This window comes from Glycine max, chromosome 1 (genome assembly GCF_000004515.6).
Source record: "Glycine max cultivar Williams 82 chromosome 1, Glycine_max_v4.0, whole genome shotgun sequence".
Classification (NCBI taxonomy): domain Eukaryota; kingdom Viridiplantae; phylum Streptophyta; class Magnoliopsida; order Fabales; family Fabaceae; genus Glycine; species Glycine max.
In genome coordinates this window covers 36,483,842-36,504,951 of record NC_016088.4, presented here as the reverse complement: position 1 = coordinate 36,504,951, position 21,110 = coordinate 36,483,842, and the positions used below count along the sequence as shown (strand labels likewise).

Genomic DNA, 21,110 nt, shown 5'->3' with positions numbered 1-21,110 from the left:
TTAAGAATTAAAAAGATTATAAATCCTAAGGTGGATGAAGAATGTGCATTTTTTTTCTGATAAAAAGGTGGGTCATCATCATCATTATTTTCTCGATCTATGTTATTTTGAAGGATTTTTGGTAAAAAGAGAGAAAAGGCACGATTAAGCAATCAGATTTAAATATCCATATACTCATTAGTTAACACTCTCATAACACTTAGGATGGATTGAATTTTTTTATATAACTAGTATGCAACCCGTGCACATGCACGGGTTGCTTGGTAAGCGTTTTCTAAATGTTGATGGACACCAAAATAATAAAGTTGATTAACAGGAAAATGGAGATTAACAACAAAATGTTGATTGAGAACAAAGTTGATTAACAGCAAAATAGGATAAGTAAACATTAACAGAGTTTGTTGGAACTAAAGGTAGTCTAGTTGTTGTTAGTATCCTCCCAATCCTCCTCCCTCCTAATTATGATATCCCAAATTTTTTCATAATACCTATAGTAAATAGAGATTTCATCTCCATCATCAAAATCCATTTCTTCAAGAAAATCGTACCATGGTTGGACAACACCTTTTCCACCAATAGCAGAATTCAACTATATAAGGTTCAATTGCAAACAGTATAGATTTTCATTTTCTGAAATGGAGTCAAATTTCATTAGACATTAAAATTTGCTAATTTAATTTGGGGTCTTCTTTTCTTTCCCTAAAACATGACTTAATAATAATAATAATAATAATAATAATAATAATAATAATAATAATAATAATATACATAAGAGAAAAAAATACAATTAGGGTATTCTTCTTTTCTTTCCTTACAAAGAAGTTGAACGACCAAAGCAGTCTAAGATTATATAAAAAAAAATGGTCTAACTTAATGACAAAATTAGATAATCTCAATTATCACAAGACATGACATTCTAGAATCTAGAAAAGATGAAAAATAAATGCATCAGAGCATGTGCACTCATAATGCTTTTATCTAATAAGCACACTACCCTGTCAATCGTAGCATAATCAGATATCACCAACTGAAACTCGGCAAGAATCAGGTTTAAATTAAATGCTTAAAAAATATTAAGCAAAAAATTAAGATGAGTAGAATTTAAATAATGCAGGAAAAAATGGTGGACAGCTAAATTGAATTAAAGCTAGCAGCAAATAGTAAGTATGAGAGAAGGTTAAAGCCTCAACAGCTGGGGAAGTTGCACCATCAGATCCTGCAATTTCCTAAAACATGACTTAATAATAATAATAAAGAACAATAAATCCCGAAAACAGGATACCTACTTATTTGAAACTATTCTTCTTTTCTTTCCTTACAAAGAAGTTGAACGACCAAAGCAGTCCAAGATTATATAAAAAAATGGCCTAACTTAATGACAAAATTCAAAATTAGATAATCTCAATTATCATGAGACATGACATTCTAGAGTCTAGAAAAGATGAAAAACAAATGCATCAGAGCATGTGCACTTAGAATGCTTTTATCTAATAAGCACACTACCCTGTCAATCGTAGCATAATCAGATATCACCAACTGAAACTGAGCAAGAATCAGGTTTAAATTAAATGCTTAAAAAATATAAAGCAAAGAATTAAGATGGGTAGAATTTAAATAATGCAGGGGAAAATGGTGGACAACTAAATTGAATTAAAGCTAGCAGCAAACAATAAGCATGAGAGAAGGTTAAAACCTCAAACAAAGCCTCAGTCAGCATGATTATTCTTGAAATACTTGCTTGAGTGCTAGATTCCTCAGCCATTGGGGAAGACTCACATATTTAAGAGTAAATTAAATTAATTTCAATATATAAATTAATACAATAAGGGTACCAATACAATAAGGGTACCAACAACAGTGCTTGAATAGATGCTATGAAATTAATTTCAATATATACATAAGAAAATACAATTAGGGTATTCTTCTTTTCTTTCCCTTCAAAGAAGTTGAACGACAAAAGCAGTCCAAGATTATATAATAAAAATGGCCTATTTTAATGAAAAAACTCAAAATTAGATAATCTCAATTATCAAGAGACATGACATTCTAGAGTATAGAAAAGATGAAAAATAAATGCATTAGAGCATGTGCACTCATAATGCTTTTATCCAATAAGCACACTACCCTGTCAATGGTACCATAATTAGATATCACCAACTAAAACTCGGCAAGAATCAGGTTTAAATTAAATGCTTAAAAAATATTAAGCAAAAAATTAAGATGGGTAGAATTTAAATAATTCAGGAAAAAATGGTGGACAACTAAATTGAATTAAAGCTAGCAGCAAACAGTAAGTATGAGAGAAGGTTAGAGCCTCAACGGCTGGAGCCATCAGATCCTCCAATTTCCTAAAACATGACTTAATAATAATAATAATAATAATAATAATAATAATAATGATGATGATGATGATGATAATAATAAAGAACAATAAATCCCGAAAACAGGAAACCTACCTATTTGAAACTATTCTTCTTTTCTTTCCTTACAAAGAAGTTGAACGATCAAAGCAGTCCAAGATTATATAAAAAAATGGCCTAACTTAATGACAAAATTCAAAATTAGATAATCTCAATTATCAAGAGACATGACATTCTAGAGTCTAGAAAAGATGAAAAACAAACGCATCAGAGCATGTGCACTCAGAATGCTTTTATCTAATAAGCACACTACCCTGTCAATCGTAGCACACTACACTTGCTAAAGTTAAATCAACAACACATGATAATAATAATAATAATAATAATAATAATAATAATAATAATAATAATAATAATAAATTAATTAATTAAATACAAAAAGAGAAAGTAAGGAAAATTTCTAATTTTCATTGCACTACCGACGTGATTTGTCCCGTGTGAATCTCAGCATTAAAGTTGGTAGAGTATTTTCAATTACAATAAATAAGAAATTCAGAGTATAATTTGTTTTCACCCATAAATATAAAAAGAAATAATTAAAATACACAGAAAAATCAAAAATATATTATGTAAATAAAAATGCAGGAAGCAATCAGCAAGATAAAAATAGAAACATTATTAATTAACTAAAAAAGAAAAAGGTGATTTAAAAAATAAAACATCAAAAAGGATATATAATAAGTTGAAAAGTTAATAAGATAAAAAATAAACACACTTGCTAAAGTTAAATCAACAACGCATAATAATAATAATAATAATAATAATAATAATAATAATAATAATAATAATAAAATTAATTAATTAATTAATTAAATACAAAAAGAGAAAGTAAGGAAAATTTCTAATTTTTATTGCACTACCGACTTGATTTGTCTCCCGAGTGAATCTCAACATTAAAGTTGGTAGAGTATTTTCAATTACAATAAATAAGATATTCAGAGTATAATTTGTTTTCACCCATAAATATAAAGAGAAATAATTAAAATACACAGAAAATCAGAAATATATATTATGTAAATAAAAATGCAAGAAGCAATCAGCAAGATAAAAATAGAAACATTATTAATTAACTGAAAAAGAAAAAGGTGATTTAAAAAATAAAACATCAAAAAGGATATATAATAAGTTGAAAAGTTAATAAGATAAAAAATAAACACACTTACTAAAGTTAAATCAACAACACATAATAATAATAATAATAATAATAATAATAATAATAATAATTTTCAGAGAATGACAAGGTGGTGGAATCTTGGGATGTGTGTAAATCAAAGGGGAGGAAGAAGAAGAAGAAGGGGGATGAAGGGGGTGCGCCTGAGGCTGGGTGTTGGGTTAGGTTGAAGTTCATTGGGAGCTACATTTCTTCAAGATCCAAGGTTGATACCTTAGTCAGTGGCACTAGCACCAGCACTCATTATGGTAAATTCATCACTATTTTACTCTTATTTCATGTTTTTATTTATTTATTTTTATATACATCTATTGGTTTTTTAAAGTATACATTGAATATTTTCCTTGTAACCAAAGGATCATGTGCGTGGAATAATGTTAAAGTTGAAAATATTAATGCTTTATGACTATTATTATGAATAATCTTATGACAGAAACTTGATGTAATGTGTAGGATCCAAGTGCCACAAATACAAAGAAATTTCTAGTCCTTTCCCGAAAGTTGATATCCAATTCCAAGCTCTAGATTTAATAGCAACTATAATAGAATCCTAATTACATCTCTCCTGTTTGAAAATAGTTGCATTTCTATCCATTTCCAATCAACTTGTTGGTTACTCATGTTTAAAGATAGAAATAAAGAGAAGTAACCCCGCAAAGCAAATAATTCTGCTATAAGATTATATAGTTTTTTTTATCAGCGCTATAGGATTATATATAATTTGTAGTATAATCAAATTTTAGTGTTAATTTTATTGCTATAACAGATTTGTAATTCCTTTTGGGCTATTGAATAACTATTCAAAGGTGTAGTATAAGATGCTAGCAAAATGTGTTTCAACCATAAAGTTAAAATAACAATCACATTTCAGATCATGCTTCTATTGAGAAAATAATCAAGATATTTCAATTTTGATCATAAGGTTCAAATGACATATTCATGTTCAATTATTCTCTAATAAGTCCCCTAGCTAGCAGCAAATAACTCCTAAAATTAAAATTATATAGCAGTTAATTAGTTAGAATCAACTAAGCAAATGTCTCTTTAACATGATCTCATTCTAATTCTTGCTGAATGGAATAGGTGTGGTAGTCCTCTGTGGGGTCAAACCAAAGCATGTGCCTCATCTTATGCCCACGAGTTCCATTCTTGTATACATTAGTCTGAATCAAATAAGGCTCTCTTGTTTTGTTCCCCAAAAACTCAAAATCAAGCTCATCTCTTTATGGTCCCGCACCATTTTCTGAGCACATCTGCAACAATTCCCCACTCATCACAATGGAATAATAGAAACATAGAGGGAAACTCATTAAAAAAATAAACAATGTATAAGTGGACAAAACATAGAAGCATTCTCAAAAAAGATAAAGGCCCTAAATAATAAATAAATTGAAGCAAGCAGTTTATCCTTGTACCATGTAAATATACTAATCATTCAAAATTAATATGCATTCTCAAAGTTAACAGCAACACACAAAATAGTAAAAAGTTATTCATATTCACAAAACTTATCCATAAAACTCGAGCCCTAAAGACAAAAATGATCATTTTTTCAAGAACATTACACATATCACAACCAATATAAGTAATCCTGTTACTGAAAAATGTGTTCCACCACAAACGTTCGAGACAAAAATGATGTAGAAGAAAGCCACAGTAAAGAAGCGCAATCACAGAGAAGAAAGACAAATAATAATAATAATAATAATAATAATGATGTTGATGATAATGATAATAATAATAATAATAATAATAATAATCATGATGATGTTGATGATAATAATAATAATAATAATAATAGAGAAAAGGCATCATGAACCTGAAAGAGGGATTCTGCATAATCATTGATATTGTTCATTGCTCTGTGTTTCGCTTGCACCCTTCTAAACCTTCTCGAGGTATGGTTGCTCCCTCTCTACAATTAAACTGTTCTCAGCAACAAAACATGTAAACAACACTTTTCACGTAACCAAATTACATTGAACCCGTACACCTTCTCATTAATTCAATAAAAATAATATTGTTGGGTTACACAAAAATGATGCAGAAGAAAGCCAAAGCAAAGAAGCGGAATCGCAAAGAAGAAAGACAAATAATAATAATAATAATTAATCAAAACAAAAAAATAACAAAAATTAAGAAAGAGTACAAAGAAGACATGTGTTTGCTCTAATAATAATTAATCAAAACAAAAAAATAACAAAAATTAAGAAAGAGTACAAAGAAGACATGTGTTTGCTCTAAACTTCATTTTTTTTGCCCCACTGAACAAAGATAAAAGAAAATACAACAGCAAAGCTACCATTAAAAAACAGAACAGCAAAAGTACCATGAACAGAGAAAAACGATAAACTAACATGCATGTAAGAAAGGATGCATGAAAACAGCACCGGAAGAGAAGCCAAACCTCGTCCAACACAAACAAAATGAAAAACTAACATGCATGTAAGAACGCATACATGAAAACAACACTACTCTTGCTTTAAAAAAAATGAGATTTAAGGGTAAAAATGTTGAATCTCAAGTACCCGTAAATTTATTTCAGTTTTTTTTTTGCTTGTTGCAAAAAAATTGAAATTTTAGGGGTAAAAATGTTGAATCTCAAGTACCAAAAGAAAAAAGGTTTTCTAATATAAAATCTTAAATATAAGATTATATACTTTTTCCTCTTAAATTAGGCATGACTCAATGTTAGGTTATTCTTTCTACAATAAATAGGAAAATTGTCATAAGAGAACGAATGAATTGTGGCTTTTAAACCTTAGAAGAGAACCGACGGAATGCACAAACTTGTTTACTCCAAAAAAAGCCATGTCCTTTGAAGTTGCAGAAAATCTGATATGCATATGTATGAGGCATCCTTGCTGCATTCCTATTTTCCTTTGTTAACTAATTGTTCACTTTGTTTCTCAACTTTTGACTAAGAGAACAAAAAGAGCCTAATTATTAAATGCTGAAAAGAGACAAAATCAGATAGTGCATCAACAAAGGCAAAAAAACAAAAATGCACATGGCAAAATGATTTATGAGTAGCTTGATATGGCATTTAAAGGAAAGGAATGTAACTTAAAATGCATGCCCCTTGCTGCACGCTTTAGGGGAGTACCCAAAGTAAATATAAATTGCAGAAGATTGAAAGATGTCGCAAGCCAAGAAGGACCAAAAAGAGAAGGCGGATACAATTTGCAACTCACATGTCATCTCCAAGTATGCCTCCATGATCGTTGTTGAGAAAACCATGTCAAAACCTCACTCCCTCTCTTTGATCATCAAGCAGTCTATAGTTTGTAGATATAGGAATCTGAAACAACAAATAATGATTCACAACAACATTCAATCTTGTTTCCAATGAAACTGGATCATCAATTATTATGGTTATTAATAAATATCCTATAAAAATCGCTTCATTGTGCACAGAACTTATGCCGTCAAGTAATTTTGATAGCCTATCCATCCCATCCTGTACATTAGTAGCATTTTCAATATGATTGGGAAAACCTTCAAGGCCTGGAAACATTTTCTTTGTCTTGTATTTTAAAGACAATATATTAGAAGAGAGTGGTAACCAATGTCATTGATACCTAAAGTTTGATGCGGTAAATCTTAAAATACTCTTGCATTTTCGATTTCCAGCTAATGGAAGTTTCCAAAGCCAGGAAATTCCCTTCATGTGTTGCCACTGCAGAAGAAACTCCACCTTAAACTAATATACCTGTGGTTCCCTCCTCTCCAAATGCCAAACCTATCAACATGTGGACACACTGCAATGGGCTTAATTTTTAACAATTGAAAATAAAAGCCTCCGGGAAATTTTTTTTGGAAAAATTTAACATTTTGAAACAATAATCCACGGTAACCTGAACTGTCTTCTCCATGATTTCTAAGTGCTTGATGAATTGCACTACACAAAATTATTTTTAAAAAATAGTTGATTACACGAATGCTCATTGGTAAACCCGGAAAGAAAACAAACCAACGCAATACAAATAGAAAACACTCACCAATAGTCGTTTCTCTCGCTAAACCCCCTATGAATATCTTTCTGCAATCAATGGGTCCAAGGTAATTAGATAGAACCAAATCTAAGAAATTTGGAGAAAGGGAACAAAAACAAAGTTGAAAAATCAGTAAGAAAAAATAACTATTATTAAGATAAAAACATGCATAACAACAAAAAAAATTAAAACCTTGCAAATAGAAACAAATAGTAATGAAACAAACATGCATAACAGCAAAAGGGAAAAAAGTTTCCTGGTGGATGCTTCTTCGCGATAGCCCGGGAAAATAAAAAGGAACAAAAAACAGAGTTGTAAAAATCAGTAAGAAAAAATAACTATTATTAAGAAGGAAACACGCATAACAACAAACAAAATTAAAACATTGCAAATAGAGACAAATAGTACCAAAACAAACATGCATAACAACAAAAGGGAAAAAAACTTGCCTGCATGATGCTTTTTCGTCGATAGCCCGAGAAAAAAAAAATAGAGTTATAAAATCAGTAAGAAAAAATAACTATTATTAAGGGAAAAAAAACATGCATAATAGCAAACAAAATTAAAATCTTCCAAATAGAAACAACTTGCCTGCTGAATGCTTCTTCGTCGATAGCCCGGGAAAATAAAAAGGAACCAAAAACACAGTTGAAAAATCAGTAACAAAAAATAAATATTATTAAAGAAAACATGTATAACAACAAACAAAATTAAAACCTTGCAAATAGAGACAAATAACAGCCCCAAAAAAGGGGGGAAATAGTTCAAAATGATACCTTTATTATTCAACACCGTCTTGACCTTCACCACCGCCGTTGTTACTGTAGTTTGTCCCAAAAATCAAACCACAAAAAATCAGACCAAAGAATAGAATGAAGATGAGAAGAGAATCATATTAAAAACAGAAAATGCAACATGCACAACACAAAGAAAATGACTTTCTTGCGACTGGTTGTGTTCGAATCAGAAGAGAAAAGAAGAAAATAGAAGAAGAAAGAAAGAAAGGAAGGAAGAGACAACCAACTCTACGGGAGAAATAGAGAGAGAAATGCAATTGTATAATCCCTCAACCTACGCGTCAACAAATGAAGAAGGGCAAACTGCAGGTGTCAACAAATGAAGAAGGAAAAAATACACGTGCCAACAAATGAAGCAAGGTTAAACTGACCATAAACTCAGGAAAAGGGACAGATGTCAATTTTCTAAGAAGAGGCACACCAATAATTTTCCTGGGTTCTCTTTTATAATATAGTAGATTAGATTATTTAAATATCCATATCAAAGGAAGATTGAATTTTTTTTATATAATTATTTAACTTCTAATAAATAATTATTTGATAAATAAAAAATTTCACAAAAATATTTATTATTAAATTTATGTGTAAAATAGAGGTAAAATCTTTTGTTAAAAGAAAATTAAACTAACATTATCTTTATACTCTATTTTTTTTCAATTTTTCTCTATCAATATTAATTTATTTTATTTTTATTTGAACTTTCTTCTCATGTATACGAAGGATATTGAGGGAGCTTCCCCTTAAATCCACCCCTCTTTTAACTATTATATCTCGTGCAGAAGTTTTTCATACTTATGGGGCTAAACAAATCATACGGCACACGGACAGACTCATATCATCATTTGTCACGAAAGGGAGGAGAAAATTATATGGGAATCATTGAAATTTTTAAATTCATTATTCGTCCCTGCTAATATGCTCCTCTTTATCCTTTTATTTCTCCTTTAAACAGCTGTATTTTATTTTCATATTTTAGTTTTTGGCCTCACTTAATGATACACCGATAAAGAAAATTATATTAGCAGATAACATTATGATAGTCAGGTTATTAAATGGGCAGCTTTGATGCCAACAGTTAAGATTTAAGTACAAATTAAGTTTCAAAATAAACGTGTGCTATTTTTTTTTTCTTCATAAAATTTGTTTTTCTATGTCTGGCTCTTCTATATTGTAATACTCTCCGTATTAAGTATGAGTTGGCATTGATTCATTGAAAACTCTAGGCGACTACGCTACATCATTTGATTAAAGAAGAGGAATTCCCTTCCACTCTTTGCCTTTCTTTTCAAGGATCCTCACTCAAGTTTTATTTTATTTTATAATCCAAAATTGATAACTTGCACGTTGCGAAGAAAGATTGCAATTCAACTATTTCCCTGCCTTCTCTCTATTGGAATCAAAACTGATAAGAAGGAAAATTTATTCCATATGATTTCTTATCCAGAAAATGAAGGGGAAAAAAACAGTATTTTCCTATGTCAAATAAAAATATTCTATTTTATTTTCATTGTAAAAATTAATGGACTCTTAGTCTTCTAATTCATTGTGTTTACATTTGTCTTTTGGTAGAAGCATGTGTTTAGATTGTCTCCACTGCAGTTTTAAGTTTATACAATTTTCAATGGTAATGATTAAAAGGAAATTCATATGCATACAATTGTTTGCAGACTTTATTTGTCAAACTTCAAATATATAGTATAAACAAATTTTCCTTTAATAAGCAAGGGGGCATTTATAAGAGCTCCGTGGAAAGATTGTTTAGATTTAAAACAGTTCGTGATTCTCATAAACTCTTTTAATTTATTTTACTAAGTAACTTATAAAAAATATGAATTTTAATTTATCTTAATAAATTTTTGGAAAAAGGAAAGAAATTGAAAACAAGGTGACAGTTTTATAATTAAAAAGTGAAAAAAGAAATTAAAACATAAAAATGTACAAGTAAATGCCCCTCAATTTCTCGATCTCAATCCTAATCCTAATTTTAATTCTAATTTATTTTTTTCCAAACGAATCCAAATTAATTTAATTGACACTTTTATTCCAATTTGAAATGAAAAATTATCAATTTTCTCCTACTGCAAATAATTCTCAAAATCCTCCATTTTTCCAAGTTTCCACCACCACGAAATAACTCACAAATGAATTTTATGCAAAATTATCAATTCTCTTCTACTAAAAATTAATTCTTAAAATTCTTGAACTTTTCCTACATTTCCACTACCACCAAACAACTCCAGCATGTGTTGATAGGCTTTAAATTGTACTAGTGTTGTACAATCTTCTAATAAAGAAATTGAAACGTAAGTTTTGAAAATTTCTAGCCAAATTGTCATAGAAAACATTACACTTCATGAAGAAAGAGAGAATTCTATGGAAAAAAAAGAATCACAAGTCAAGTTTACAATTGAAGAGGATATAAGTAAGACTCCTCTTTGTTATCCATTTAATATACTAATACATTAAAAGTCCTATGAAAATACATAGTAATTTTTTTTCACATACATATAACACATATACATACAATCCAGAACATAATATACATCATTAGGATATTAAGCCTTATGACTTTAGAAAACATACATATATAAGTATATACAATCCAAAAAGAATCCTCAGTTAGAGGACTAGAACATCAAAATATAAGTATGTATCGTTAAGTCCTAAGTTAGTCCCCACTATTTGCTTCAGTCACGAGCGACTTGAGAACCTGCATCAACATCACTATCTACTCCTATGCCAACTACCACATGATCATCAATGTCACTCGACATAACATAAAACATACTAAGCACAAAGGTAGGCATAGTTATTTAAAGAGATAAGGATAGAATTATAATAATTCCAAATAGAATTCTAGTAAAGCAATCACAATCCAAACAATTTCAACATCATTCATTAAACAATCAAATCATACTTTAATTTCTTATGAAACTACACCATGAAATGTCATGTAGACTCAATTTCCAGGAGATTTTCACCTTTGGGAGAACAACATAGATACATCCCTTAACATAGTCTCACTCCTTGACCATTCAATGATGACATACAACTGATCCAGCGGAAGAAGTATAGTTGTATCGAAAATAGATAAGTGTGGGTGTTGGCTTACTCCTATAAGGTTTGCAAGACCTTACATCTATAGGGATTTACATACTCATCTATTCTTTAGGCCTATTTTTGTTAGCCACCACGAAAACCCCTAACACTAGGTTGAAAGTCCACCTAACACCCTCAACTTACATGTCAACCCATATGTAATGCCTTCTATGCATTATGTATAAATGAGCATGACAACCAACACTATAACACACACTTTATGCATACAAACATTCATGAACTTTTCATTCATAGGTTCACCATGTTATAAATTCATCATTCATATTTTATCAACTTAGGAACCATTTAGCAGTTCTACAAGTCTAGTAAGGCATTCAACACCATGAATCCCTACAAACTTCACTCCAAAATCCTCATGAACAATGAATTTCATAAAATCAATAGAAAATCAACTATACTTATTCCATTTAACTCAAGAAACAATTATATATACACTTGGAATTGGTTAGGGAACTCTCAAGAAAGAATTCAAGATAAAATACAACATTTTCCCTTAATTTAGCTTAAGCCAAAAAGTTAGCTTGAGATAAATTTGTGCAGTACCAACACCATCGAGGTTTAGCTTGGGCTAAAAATCGTGACTTCATCCAAATTTGTACAAATTCTTATTCTACTGAGTTTTAGCTGAGCTAAAAATCGTGGTTGGGCTAAATTTAGGTAGATCCAAATCTATTTAATTTTAGCTATGCTAAAATCGTGCCTAGGCTAAATTTGAAAAATCTGCATGAAAATTTCTCCACAAATCCAAGATTTTGACACCATTAATTGTTACCCAAGCTATTCAAATGAATGTAAATGATCCCTACAACTTCTAAACACCAAACCAACATTAAATAATTCACGAATCATGTGAATTTATATAAAAAAAATTCCCAAATATTGGGGGTTTAAGATTTCAATCCCTAAAACAACCACAATGAAGCAAAATCAAGAAAGGGAAAAGGAAGAAAGGTAAAAAGGAAGCATTTGACATTCAAGGATCATACAAATCATAGAATCAATCATAGTTTAGCTTCCCTTACCCCACAAATTGATTTTTCCTTGATGAAAAAGCTAGAGAGGAGACTTTGTGATTTAAAAGTGCTCTTCTCCTAACTTTTGCTATAGATTCAACTAATGGAGTCCTATACCAAGATCAGAACAAGCTTTAATCAAGTTTTCATAAACTAATTAAGATTTCCTATGATAGCTTCATGCTTATTAGAATGCTCAATAAATATTAAAATTATGATCTAGGCTATACTAAGAAAGGTAAGATTATTGAATAACTTTTTCATTGCTTTCATTCATGAGCCGTAGTAGCTAAATACAACAAGATAGGAACAATGACACCTACTTTCCCTACAACTGGCTACCATCTAGAAGCCTGATAGCTCATGCAAGGCTATAATAAAAAGACATAATAAATTATTCAAGCACAAAATCCTTAAGATGTTTTGGAACTTTCTTCTCTCTTATGGGCCTCTAGTTAATATTGGGCTCAATTGGTGGTTTGGGCCTAACAATACTCCCCAACCCAGAATTGTCTTTGTCCTCAAAGACTGGAGTAGAAACAAGAGGATCTAGAAGGTTCTGAGTATTGCCTTCCCCAAGGCCCAAAATCAATAGTTAGGATGAATATGGTGGATAGCTCGAGGGTGAGTGGGTGCCAGCTGTTATAGAGTTTAGTGTTGGAATTGAAGAGTTTATGTCTTCAATTGATGGGATGAGTGAAGGGTATAAAACCATTGGAGTTGGGTTGAAGTGATTTAAATCCTCTGGAGAAATGTGAGGAAGAATGGTAGGGTTCGGCAGCGGTGGTTCATTGTAATGGTGAAGTATGGAAACATGCACCATAGGATGAATCCAAGCAGAGCCTAGAAGAGTGAGTTCATACGCCATTGTCCCTATATGACACTTAACTTGAAAAGTCCCATGGAAATGAGGCCTCTACTTAGTGGCAAGTTGGCTTCTGACCAAGGTTTGGTAGTACATTTGGAGTTTCTGCCAAACTCATTCTCCTTCAACAAAGGTAAGAGTCCTACTATGTTTGTTAGCTTGTGTCTCCATACTCTGACAGATGAAGCAAAGGTTATCCTTTGTTGTATTAAGGATTTGGGCACGTTGTTGCAGGTATTGTGACACAATGGTTGGAACTGGGTCATTTTGAAGTCAACAATGGAAGGAGGAGTGTGCCCATACAAGCTTGGAAGGGGGACATTCCAATGGTGGAATGCATGGACGAGTTGTACCAAAACTATGAGAGGTGAAGGAAGAGAAACCAGTGTTTCGAAAAGTCACTAACGAAACACTTCAAGTAGGCAACCAAAGTTTGCTTAACCTCTTCTGTTTGCCTATCTATTTGGGTGTGGTACACAGTGTAAACTGGAAGGGTTTATGAAGACTTCATAATTCATAGTATTTTTTTGTTGATGATGAGTTGTAAAATTTATAAACATTAGTTGATTAGGATGGTTGTTATTGCTTTAATACTTGATTGTGTATGATATCATACATACATCCATCCTACACTAGGAGATGTAATTGCTTTGATTCATGGTTGTTAGCCTTGAAGAGTTGAAACTCTTGTAACTTAGTTTAAAATCACTAAGTTTCAACTCCGCATCAATATAATCAACTAGATGCTGATATAGTAGACTAGATCAATCTTTGTTCTTTTAGAATTGGAATTGATTCACATTTAGTAAACTATCCTTAGTATCTAATCAACTATATCAGGTTTCATGAGTTTCTGCTTTTGCAAACAGTAGACTATATGGTAATATAAATGACTCTCTATTCATCAGGAAACCTAGGTGATGCGAAGAACAATTTAGTCAACTATCTCTAGGGGACAATCAACTATATTTGTTCTGAAGCTATTAAAATTAGTTTTTCAAAGGACTTTGAGGGTGACACTTTTTCTCTCATATTTTACATTGTGATTTTCATTGAGAGAGTTTTTAGAACCTTTAAGTGTCATCACCACTTTGGTCCTTATTTGGAAACATCATTTTGCATCGGGTGCAATGGATCTTTGTAAAGAATCATGAAGAGAAGCTGATAATACAAGGGAAATATTTTCAAACTTTCACATCTTTCACATATCAGGTGAAATCTTTCCTTAATTTGTGTTTTTTTTTCATTGAGTAGGTTTCTTATTGGTGTGCATGTAGTGGGTTTTCAACATGTAAGTTTAGTTCTTGATAGGTTTTCAAGAGTTTAGGCATTTGTGGTGTGCATTTGCTTGTGAGTTTGATTGTAACTCAAAGATTATAGTGAAAAGATCGTAATGGGTTACTATGGATCAACTGGATGAAGATTTCCTAGAAATCGAACAAGTAGAAATTGTGTGTGCATCTTTTTCTCTATCCCTTTAACTCTTTATTGCTTATTGGTTAAGGTTCTTAAAACTTGGTTTTTGATATTTGCTTGGTATCTTTGTTTAAACCATAATGTGTTAAAAGAAAACATAAAGGTATTTACAACATATCTTACTCTATTGCATTAATTGGATTAAAGGACAAGGTTTTGCGAAAAAACTTTGATTTGGGTCTAAAATTGTTTTAAAACAAATTCACCCCCTTATTGGTTTGTGGTTTCATGTGCCATTGTTTTTAACATGCAGTAGAGAATTTGAGAGTGGTCCCTTGTAAGCAGAATAGGTCACACCAAAATCTACTCAGAAATAAGCTATCGTGATTTGAAACAATTGATTGAGGCATTCCGTGAAGGTGGCAGATCTCTTTCGTGAAATGGGAAGCTGTGAATTTTGTTGGTAGTCCCCCAAAATGGCCATATTTGGTAAAAAGGTCAACAATCACTCATATTATAGTGTGCCCTCTGGAGTTAGGAAAATGGGTGATAAAATCCATGCTTATATCAGACCAAGCTTGGTGAGGAGTTGGAAATGATTGCTACAAACCCAAAATTTTGGAAGGAACATATTTGCTTTGTTGGAAAATAACACAAGATCAAGCAAAAGTCTTTACTTGTGTGGCCATTCCGAGCCAGAAAATAATCACGCTTGGCAATGAGGGGTTTAGGACTTGAATGTTCTCCAATGGAGGAAGATTGGAGTTCAGTGATTACCCTAAAATAATCATCCCTAAAACATTACTATTAACTCTAGATCTGATTAGAATTTGTTTAAACATGCTTGGCATTCCGGTGTGCTAGTGTAAAATTGGCAAAGTTCAGCCAATAGAGAACGAATGGTGGATGAGACTACAACCAGCAACATATGAGTTTGTGGTGGGGAACCGTCAGTATGGCATTTAGACAGAGCATCGACGACTCGATTAACTTTCCTAGGCCTGTAGAGGATCTCATAATCAAATCCTTAGAGTTTAGTGGCACATATGTGTTGCTATGGTGTTTGATATACCTCTGATAGTAAGTATTTCAAACTATGTTGGTATATAAAAATGCGGAATTTGCTGCCAATAAGATAGTGTCACCACTTCTTCACTGACTCGGTAATTGCCAATATTTCCCTTGCACAAGCTGATGCGGATTGCATTTTTGTGCAGAGTTTTTTTTATACTAAAATATGCCACTAGGTGACCTTGCTAAGAGAGAATAGGCTTGATGGTAGAGGATGAAGCATTGGTCTTTGGATCAAACTGTAAGGAGAAGTTAGGGAGTTGCAACATAGGGGTGGTGACTATAACATTTTTTAACTCTGTAGAGCTGTATTGGCCCTTCGAGACCACTCTATCTTGTTTGCTTTCAATAAATTTATGAGTGGCACAACAAGGTGCATGTACTGTTAGATGAATCGATGATAGAAGCTTGTGAGGCCTAGGAATCCCCAGAGAGCTGAGAAAGTGGGAGGAGTAGGCCAGTCAATGATGGCTCTTATCTTTTCTGGGTCAGAATGTACCCTCTCTGGTGATATGATATGGCTAAATAAGCAATGGTGTTAACAACAAACATACATTTAACTAGCTTAGCCAAGAATTGGTGGTCTTGTAATAATTTAAAAACCACATCCAAATGTTGTAAGTGTTCACTTAAGGAAGGACTATAAATTAAAATATCATTAAAAAAAAAGCATGAAACAATGAAGATAAGGCCTGAATAAGTGGTTCACCATAGCTTGAAATGTGGTTGGTGTGTTAGTAAGCCCAAAAGGCATTACTAAAAACTCAGTGTCCCTTAAAGGTGTGAATTATGGTCTTGTGGGTATCCTTAGGTGGTAAACGTATTTTGTGATGCTTTGAATGCAAATATTTCGAGATGTAAGAAGCTCCATGTAATATATCCAGAGTTTCATCCAATGTGGGTGGGTATGGGGTAGAGGTCCCAAATTGTGAATGCATTAAGAGCCCTGTAATCTGCACAGAACCTCTAAGATCCATATTTTTGTATGACCAAAAACACAAGAGAGGAAAACGGGCTATGACACAATTAATCCATCTTTGAGGATTTCTTTGATTAACTAAGACATTGCATATTTTTAAGCATGCAGATACCTATAGGATTTCACGTTTACTAGTTTAGAATTGGGTGCTAGAGGGATATGGTGGTTATGGTTATGAGGCGGGAGTAGGCCATGAGGTTCACTAAAAATGGACAAGCATTGATCTAGCAAAGGTTGGACTATGAAAGGAAGGGAATTTGATGGATTGGATAGTGTTTGGTCTTTGATGGGAAGGGTGGAGCTAAAAGAGATAAGGTGGAAAGATGAAATGAAATCTTCATGAAGGAAATTCCTAAATTGATTAAAGGTGGCAGGTTGAGGTTGGATGGTTGAGTCACCAGTTAGGGTAATTTTGGATTCGTGATGTGTGAATGTCATACAAGGGATGAAAAAGTCATAAATAATGGGGCCCATTGTTCTAAGCCATTCAACTCGTAAAACCATATTTGCTCCTTGTATAGGCAAAAAATAAACAAGTACCACAAATTCATGCCTTTGATTTAGTAACATGTGGGGACATAGGCCTGCACAAAGAATATGCACACCATTTCCAACCATTACTGGAATTGATGAGTAGGTGAAATAGGTAGGTTGAATTTAGTGGCCAAGTCGGGATGCAAAATGTTATGAGAACTCCCTAAGTTCACCAAAATCTCAACTTTTTGGCCCTTAATAAAACCCTAAAACCTGAGTGTTTGAGGGAAAGGAATTTCGGTCAAGGCTTTAGGGGATATTTGTAAATGAACCAAGGTTGTTTCCTTATGAGTGTTTTGAGAGGTTGGAGTCACAATCAAGTGAGCAAGGAACTTGGCCTGTGTTGGGTTGATGTCCTTGTCATCTTCCATTATTAATAGAAGGAATTTAGGATTCTGACATTTATGACATATGACATACTTTTTGTCACAATAATAACAAAGTCTTAGGGCCTTTCTTTCATTAATGTGGTCTTGGGATACACGTTTGATAGGTAAGGATGATTGAGTGGATGCAGTGGGTATGGTTTGTTGGGAAGAGGAAGAAATTGAACTGGTTGGGCAAAAGCTAGGATTAGGTTTTGAGTCCTTTAATTTGGATTCCAGAAATCAGGCTAGCTCAATAGCTTGGTGGACTAAAGTGAGGCAATGGATGACCAACTCTTTTCGAATCTCAGTATTGAGTCTTAAAATGAAGCAGTTCAAAAAAAATTTAGCATTGAGACCATACACACGATTACATAGTTGTTTGAAATGGTGTTGGTACTTTGTAACAATGCCATATTGATAGAGCTTGAAAAGCTCTACTTGATGTACGGTGATGGTCCAAAAATAGATCTCAAGCGCCCTCATGAAAATGTCCCAATCTACCAATTGGTTGTTATGGTGCATCCATTTAAACCAACAAAGAGTTTCAATTTTTATGTAGAAAGCAATCATAGAGAGATGTTGGTGAGGAGGAATCTGATAGTAAGAGAAGAACTTGTTTGCCTGAAAAATCCAATCAAGGGCATCTTGGCCTTCAAATGGGGGTAGTTGTAGTTTAGGTGGTCTGATGGGCGAATGAAGATAAGGAGTAGCCACATGGCCACCAGGAGGTGGTGGAGGGGGAAATGGTGAAGTAAAACCTAGGGGAATGGAATAGGGTAAAACAAGGGTAGGATGTACGTGTGGAGTGGCTCCAGGTGATGGTGTAAAATGGGCTAAAGTGCCATCTGGGTAGACATAGATTACAGAGGGAGTGGTATGAAGGACATTACTTGCGGTGAGTACATCATCCATGGGTTATGATAGGGTAGGCTGGTGAGAGGTGGGCAAGGTCGTAACTTTCTTGGCCAAGTTGTTAATGATGTTGTCTAATCCATCTATGCGAGCATTCATACTTGATTGTGAAAGATCATAATGCATCTCGCGTTGGATCTGAAAGGCACCCAAGTGTTCAAATAATCCCTGGAGTATTTCTTCAAGGTCTTTGCGAGGAGGCATGGTGATGAAAGCACCAACGGTAGATCTGTGCTTATCAGATTGCTCAATAAATATTAAAATTATGATCTAGGCTATAGTGAGAAAGGTAAGATTACTGAATAACTTTTTCATTTCTTTCGTTCATGAGTCATAAAAACTATATACAAAAAGATAGGAATACTGATAGCTACTCACCCTATAGCTAGCCACCATCTAGGAGCCTGACAACTCATGCAAGGCTTTAAATAAAAAGACATAATAAATTATTTAAGCACAAAATCCTTAAAATGTTATGGAATATTCTTCTCTCTTGTGGGTCTCTAGTTCATATTGGACCTAATAACTTCCTATCAAACACATAAATTAGCTCCATGGAGGGTGAAGAAGATGAATAAAGAGAGTAAGATGAGAGGAAGACACACCTACAAACAACTAATAAACTCTAGTAGATGAAAGAAAAGGTCTCTAATAATGGTGCCGGGGGGGGTGTTGGGGAGGATAAATGAAAGAAGAAGAGTCTCAGACGTAAAAAGAAGGGGAGATTTTTTATTTTTACTATTTGTACCCTAGAATCCCCTAACTACACCCTCTTCATAACTTATAGCTTACTTACAAGGCTCATGACTTAAGCTCAACCTCATCTAAACCCATCTAAAACACATCAAGAACCAAAAACATCATATATATTTTTAATTAGTTAATATATCAAAAACATAATTTAAATTTAATTCCTCTTACATTATTAATCAAACCCTTAGTCACGAAATAATGAAAGAGAACTTGTACAAATAAAAGTAAGTGGAATAAAAGTACGTGGAATAAGATAAATGGTGGTGTGCAAAAGTTCAATGGGTGTTACAAGCAAGTTATTCAATGGAAGAAAAATGGGTGCTCAAAGAAAGATGTCATGACTAGCGTGTGTGTGTATATATATATATATATATATATATATATATATATATATATATATATATATAGAGAGAGAGAGAGAGAGAGAGAATTGGTTCATGAACCAGTTCAATTGAGTTATACTTAGCTCAAGTGTAACGAGGTCAACTTTTAATTCTTTTTCATAAGGCTCAAGTTCAACGAGTCAATTATCGAATTGAGTCTTGAACTATGTTCAAGTTGGTTCACTTCATTGTTAGCCCTACTCGTCATCTTCTAACCCAAAGACACCAATTGATTATTAGAATATCACCCAATATAACCAATGGTCATCCTAATAGGACAAAAGGCAACCAAAAGGAAAAACAAGAGGAAAAGAGATATATGCAATGTCTTCTAGCAATGTAGATTAGTCTAATATGAAAAATACTATTACCTCCATCCCTATATATAAGACCCTTTCAACTAAACGCACCTTTAAGAAAAATGGTTAATTTAGTTAATAACATTAAACTTGTCAATTATTATATTATTCTTCCAAAACTACCCTTCATTTCTCCCTCCACTATATTGTTTTTCACCAAGGAGTAATTAATGTTTGGAGAGAAATTACTGTAATTAATTAAGGGTATTATATGATAAAAATGATTATTACATCATACTTTTAGAAGAGGGTCTTATAGAGAAGGGCAAGTAATAAAGTGAAAAATGTCTTTTATATAGCACGAAGGTAGTATAAGGGAAAATATACTATCACAACAAAATTAAATAGTTGAGGCAAAGGAGACAGAGAATGTGTGCATGTTATTTGAAATCCTCATGAAGTACATTATGCGTAAAAATAGTACTCACACAAGGACAAGTGTATCCCACATAGTAGTATCATGAACCTAAGTCCAGATATTGTACCCTAGAGACCAGTTGTATTCCTAAAATAGTCAAAATTATTAAACTAAACAATCAAGATGATTAAAAGAAGATTGAAGTATTTTTATGCTTTTTGATTTTAAGAGAAAACAAATCAACTATCCCAAAAGAGAGATTTAAGTAATATTAAAAGCGACTAGGGACTAGGATTCAGTAGTACCAATTTTCCCCTAATCCCAATTCTTATGAAATTCCTCCCACGGTTAATTACTGATTCCCAAGGTCAACCAAAGCCTATGATCAAGGTCTAATGATACTCTTTGCCTTAAATCAATATTTCAACGATCATAGATATATTAATTTAAGTCAAAGGATATATTCAAATTCAGGGAAGATTAATTAAGGGTTAATTAATCTATCAGAGATTATCCAAACAGTTTAATCGTACAATTTGGTGTAAACCGTTATCTACCTAGGTCTACCAAATATAGATAGATGATTACCACAATAC

The 21,110-nt window shown here is 32.6% G+C and overlaps 1 long non-coding RNA gene across 4 annotated transcripts; it reads right to left on the bottom strand.

Annotated features, from left to right (window-relative positions):
• Positions 1-4,439: 4,439 nt before the first annotated feature.
• On the bottom strand, positions 4,440-7,806 carry LOC102664770 (uncharacterized). 4 transcript variants are annotated; one of them, XR_412811.4, is made up of 6 exons: positions 7,593-7,806; positions 7,449-7,492; positions 7,173-7,352; positions 6,786-6,892; positions 5,411-5,506; positions 4,440-4,844 (listed from the first exon to the last, which is right to left on the bottom strand). It is a non-coding gene; the product is annotated as an uncharacterized lncRNA (long non-coding RNA). The 4 variants fall into 4 exon arrangements; XR_412813.4 differs by having other exon boundaries at positions 7,173-7,333; XR_001387780.3 differs by having other exon boundaries at positions 7,173-7,492.
• Between the last annotated feature and the right edge of the window lie 13,304 nt (positions 7,807-21,110).